We start from the raw sequence: 6,000 nt of genomic DNA on the forward strand, positions 1-6,000 counted from the left end.
TTTCTTTTGGGGGTGTCTGCTTTCTATTGGGGGTGTCTGCTTTCTTTTGGGGGTGTCTGCTTTCTTTTGAGGGTGTCTGCTTTCTTTTGGGGTGTCTGCTTTCTTTTGGGAGTGTCTGCTTTCTTTAGGGGGTGTCTGCTTTCTATTGGGGGTGTCTGCTTTCTTTTGAGGGTGTCTGCTTTCTATTGAGGGTGTCTGCTTTCTATTGGGGGTGTCTGCTTTCTATTGAGGGTGTCTGCTTTCTTTTGGGGGTGTCTGCTTTCTTTTGAGGGTGTCTGCTTTCTATTGGGGGTGTCTGCTTTCTATTGGGGGTGTCTGCTTTCTTTTGAGGGTGTCTGCTTTCTATTGGGGGTGTCTGCTTTCTTTTGAGGGTGTCTGCTTTCTATTGAGGGTGTCTGCTTTCTTTTGGGGGTGTCTGCTTTCTTTTGGGAGTGTCTGCTTTCTTTTGAGGGTGTCTGCTTTCTATTGGGGGCGTCTGCTTTCTTTTGGGGGTGTCTGCTTTCTTTTGGGGGTGTCTTTCTATTGGGGGTGTCTGCTTTCTATTGGGGGTGTCTGCTTTCTTTTGAGGGTGTCTGCTTTCTATTGGGGGTGTCTGCTTTCTATTGGGGGTGTCTGCTTTCTTTTGAGGGTGTCTGCTTTCTATTGAGGGTGTCTGCTTTCTTTTGGGGGTGTCTGCTTTCTTTTGAGGGTGTCTGCTTTCTATTGGGGGTGTCTGCTTTCTATTGGGGGTGTCTGCTTTCCATTGGGGGTGTCTGCTTTCTTTGTTGACGAGTCCTGCTGTATTTTTTTAACTTTTTTAGCTATTTGGGCACTTCCTTATGGAACTACAACTAGGCCTTATTTTTTTAAGCAGGGCTTATATTTTATGTATACTCCAAAAAGCCTACTAGGGCTTATTTACAGGATAGGTATTATTTTTGGGGAAACAGGGTAAGAAGGGCAGTGAGCCCCATAGGGGTGAATGGAACCCATGACGATCGGGAGGGTGCAAGGTTAGGAAGGGGTTAATTGGATTACATGGATAGGGGATATATGGGGCTATAGGATTGGTAGAAGGGAGGTGTAAGGGGATTGGAGGGGAGCAAGGAAGGGGTGGGGGGTTTGTGGGAGGTATAAGAGAGGGGCTGTACTGATTACCTCCCCTTTTGTCGCCGGAAAGTTGTGTCCCCAGGACGTTGTGCTGCCTGCTGCCATGGCCGACCTTGCTGAGCTGCTGGACATGGTGCGTGGGGCCTCCGAGGTCCTAGGTGTGGACGCTCTGCGGCAGCAGCTTGCGGCGGTCTGTGGGGCTGGAGCGGCGCTGCCTGCTGCTCCTGTGCCCGGGCCGCTGCTACGTGCTCGGCGGGCGCGACCGCCAGAGCGCTACTCCCCCAGCTGGAGGGGGAGAATGAGATCCAGGAGCCCCTGCGGGGACCCTCCGGGGCGGCGGAGCCCTTCAACTCACCAGGGGGAGCTGCCGGCCGCCGGGAGGAATCCTCGTCGGACATCCTGCGGGTCGGGGGTGGGCGGAGCCTCGGCGAGGCCCACTTCCGGTCCGCGGCCTGCACAGCCCCAGACCGGAGCGGCGATAACGGCAGCCCACGGTCAAGTGCCGGCCGGGGGTGGCGCTCGGCATTCAAGACTGACGGAGGAGACTCCCTGCAGGCCGCAGGGGAGAGCTACAGGACGGAGGGCGGGAGCGGATGGGAGCGGCGATGTGGGGAGATCGGAGGAGGGGTACGGTGGCCCACAAGCACGGATGAGATCTATAATTACGGTCCCCCCCAGCGAGGATCGGGCTGGGGGGTGTTCCCAGCGAGGGTCAAGTTCCGCACGGCCTTCCCGCAGTCGGCAGGGAGGGAGCCCACTGAGAGCGACGGGAGAAGTGGCGGTGCAGCAGTCTGGCATGAGTACAGCGAGGAAGGACGGCGGCAGGGCGCCACGGCGGGCAAAAAGGAAGAGGTCTAGCAGGAGTCGCCCGGAGGAGCAGGGTGCGGTGACCGTGGGGGTTGACGGCCGCCAGGTGCGGGCTGTCCCCTCGCTGGTCCCCCCTGACGACTTCGGCAGCTCGTCTGATTCCGGCGAGGAAGAAGGAGCAGCGGCAGCGGCAGGCCGGACAGAGCGGCAGCAAGAAGATCGTGGCACGGCTGTTCCGGCGTTGGTTCAACGGCAGCCTGGTGAGCGGACGACAGAAATGTTTCATGCTGTGGGTAGCACGGGCGGGGGTGGGGGTATGGTCGCGGGAAGCGTTGCACAGGGGGCGAGTGCGGTCGGACAGTCTGGTTTACCGGGCCCGGAGTTTTGGGGGCAGCTTTTGGGGGTGTTGCAGGGGTTGTCTGCGGAGCAGGTTAGTCGGCCTGGGCCTGGGGCTCCGGTGGGGGCGTGGGTGGGCCCCACGGAGGTGGTACAGTCAGAGGCGCCGGTGCACGAGGTTGCGACATGGGACCCTACCTCGGCGGTAGGCGCGGGACAGGCGGCTGGTGGGGCGGCTGACGTGGGTGCGAGTAAGGAGGCGGAAAAGGAAAAAGAAAAAGAGGATGAGGTTGTGCGTTTGGATGATAGGGCACGGAGTGAAATTTATGTCTGTTTTGAAGGTCAGTTAGGGGTTCATTTGAAAAAGGAGGTGAGGGAAAAGATTTGGAAAGGGGAGTACGTGGAAATTTTTTCCCTGCTTCCCTTGGAGAAGTTTAATTTGGATAAGGTGAAACCCAGTGATACAAAAAAGGAGAAAGAGGATGAGGAAAAACGGAGGTATAGGCTGATCCCGAGGACGTTTACTAACTGGCTACAGGCCTTTGCGATCTTAGCCAGCGTGATCGGGGAAAAGGAGCCGGAGCATTGTTCCGCCCTATTTGGTTATATGGACGCGATAGGGGAGGCGTATAGGGTGTACGGCGGTTTAGGGTGGCTAAGATATGATGAGCAATTCCGGCAACGGAAGGCTCTGCGGCCGGGTGTCCAGTGGGGCCACAAGGATATTTCTTTGTGGATGCGGTTAATGACGGCTCCGGCTCAGCCCTTTCGAGGGGGTGCCGGGAGCCCGGGTGCGAGCGGCGGGTCCTCGGCTGGACAGAAAAAGGGGGCTTGTTGGCAATATAACGAGGGACAGTGTAAGTTCGGGGCCTCTTGTCGGTTCAAACATGAGTGTTCCGGATGTGAAGGGTCCCACCCCTTGGCCAGGTGCTTCAAGAAAGGGAAAGGAAAGGCGGGGGAGGGGTCTGGAAAAAGGGAGGACGCCAGTGAGGGTAGAGGCGATGCTTCCGTATTTAAATAAATACCCGGATGTTCGGGCGGCGGAGTTGTTGGCACGTGGTTTTACGGAGGGCTTTCGGATTCCGTTTGAATCTGAGGCGCCGGTGTTTCGCCCGGGAAACTTGAGATCCGCAAAAGAACATCCGGCGGTGGTGAAGGAAAAGCTGCAGAAGGAGGTGGAGTTGGGGAGGATGGCGGGCCCATTCCAGGACCCGCCATTCTCCAAGTTACGGATTTCCCCCCTTGGGGTGGTACCTAAAGGCCACTTTACACACAGAGATAAATCTTTGGCAGATCTGTGGTTGCAGTGAAATTGTGGACAATCAGTGCCAGGTTTGTGGCTGTGTACAAATGGAACAATATGTCCATGATTTCACTGCAACCACAGATCTGCCAAAGATTTATCTCTGTGTGTAAAGTGGCCTTAAGAAGGAGCCGAACAAGTTTCGGCTAATTCATCATTTATCTTATCCGGCGGGATTGTCGGTGAATGATAGGATATCACCAGAGTTGTCGGTGGTATGTTATGTATCGTTCGATCGGGCCTTGGAGCTGGTAAGGGTTGCAGGGTGGGGGGCCCTGATGGCAAAGGCGGATGTGGAAGCAGCTTTTCGTTTACTCAAGGTGCATCCAGAGAGCCTTCATCTCTTAGGGTGTATGTGGGATGGTGAATACTATGTGGATCGCTGCCTGCCGATGGGCTGTTCCATTTCCTGTGCTTATTTTGAGGCATTCAGTACTTTTGTGGAATGGGTAGTCAAGGAGGTGGCAGGAGTCCATTCGGTGATTCACTATTTGGATGACTTCTTTTGCGTGGGTCCGGCGGGCACTTCGGTTTGCTCCTTGTTGTTGTTTACGTTAGAGCAGATCGTGCGGAGCCTGGGTATTCCGTTGGCAAAAGAAAAAACAGAAGGGCCGGTGACGGCTCTATGTTTCTTGGGTATTGAAATTGATACACTGGCAATGGAATGCCGGTTGCCGGAGGGGAAGCTTCTGGATTTGAAGGCGTCGGTGCGGTTTTGTCTCAGGCCAAGAAGGTGCGGTTGCGGGATTTGCAGTCAGTGCTCGGTAAATTGAATTTCGCTTGTCGCATTATGCCGATGGGGCGGATTTTTAATAGGAGACTGGCGGACGCAACCGCGGGGGTGAAAGCTCCAAATCACTTTGTCAGAGTGACGAAAGTGATGAAAGGGGATTTGTTGGTTTGGGAGGAGTTCTTGGACCGGTACAACGGTCGGACCCTTTGGATGAGCGAGGCATTGTCCAATAGCCAACTGGAATTGTACACTGATGCGGCTGGGGCGACAGGTTTTGGAGCAATTTTTCAGACGCGCTGGTGTGTGGGAAAGTGGCCACGGCTTTGGGTAGAAGCAGGTTTGGTAAGGAATTTGGCGCTGCTGGAATTGTTTCCCATTATTGTAGCGGTGGAGTTGTGGGGCCCTGTTTTTTCTGGACGAAAGGTTTGCATGCATTGTGACAACATGGCGGTGGTGCATTCCATCAACGCACTGTCGGCAAAATCCCCGCCGGTTGTGGGGTATTTAAGGCATCTGGTGTTGCGTTGCTTGGAGTTAAACATTTGCGTGGTGGCTCGGCATGTGCCTGGGATTCGGAACGAGGTGGCTGACGCGCTATCACGGTTTCAGTTTTGCAGGTTCAGGAAGCTGGTGCCGGAAGCGGACGCGGATGGAGAACCTTGCCTGGACTGGCTGTGGGACCTGGCATCGGTATAGCATTTGAGGGAATTCGGAGATCGGTGTCTGAGGCTACTTGGTGCCGATATCAGGCAGTGTGGAAGGAATGGGCAGAGTTGGAAAGTAGGGACTTCATGGAGTCGGGTTACAAGGGCCGAGTGTTGGGGGTACTGATGTTAATTAGTGGGGACTTCTCGGAAAGTCGGTCCATTTCGGTGATTGGTTGCAAGTTGGCGGCGTTGGCCTTTTTGTTTCAGATGCAGGGGGTTCGGGACGCGACTAAGGATTTTCTGGTGCGGCATGCGGCAGGCAATGAAAGGTTTTCGGAAAGGGGCCCAGTCGCGTGACAGGAGGCGGCCGGTGTCATTGCCATTGTTGGTTCGTTTAGTGGGGATTTTAGGGGAGTTGTGTTCGTCTCATTATGAGCAGATGTTGTTTTCGGTAGCTTTTGTATTGGCGTTTTTTGGGGCCTTTCGCATTGGTGAATTGGTCAGCCCGACTAAGCAAGCGATGGGTGGTTTGCTGTTGGAGGATGTAATGCTAGGGGAGGATAGAGTGGAATGTCGGCTTCGCTTTTCGAAGACGGATCAGAGGGGCCGGGGGCGCTTAGTAATGTTGTTCGCTTTACCGGGGCACCAGTTGTGCCCAGTGGTACAAGTGTCAGAGTTTTTAAGGGTGCGCGGCGGTTACCCTGGCGTTTTTCTTAGACATGTGGACGGATTGGCTTTGTCGCGTTACCAATTCAATGCGGTGCTGAAGATGGCTTTAGCACGGGTGGGGGAGGAGCCACGTGAGTACGGGTCTCACTCCTTCCGGAATGGGGCGGCAACGGAAGCCGCCAGGTGGGGTTTGAGTGAGGATTGTATCCGGCGGATTGGGAGGTGGGAGTCTTCCAGGTTTCGCTTGTACGTTAGGCCTCACTTGATCAGGTGATGCCTCAGGGGTGGGGGATTCCTGGTTTGCGTTTTTGATGCGGGTATGTGACAATTTTCTTGTCTGTTGCTGTTTTTATTCGTGGTTGTTTATATTTTGTAGGGCCCTGCCTTGTGTGGATCCTCGGGCACTCCTACGTGTA

The sequence above is a fragment of the Anomaloglossus baeobatrachus genome, chromosome 2 (assembly GCF_048569485.1).
Source record: "Anomaloglossus baeobatrachus isolate aAnoBae1 chromosome 2, aAnoBae1.hap1, whole genome shotgun sequence".
Classification (NCBI taxonomy): Eukaryota; Metazoa; Chordata; class Amphibia; order Anura; family Aromobatidae; genus Anomaloglossus; species Anomaloglossus baeobatrachus.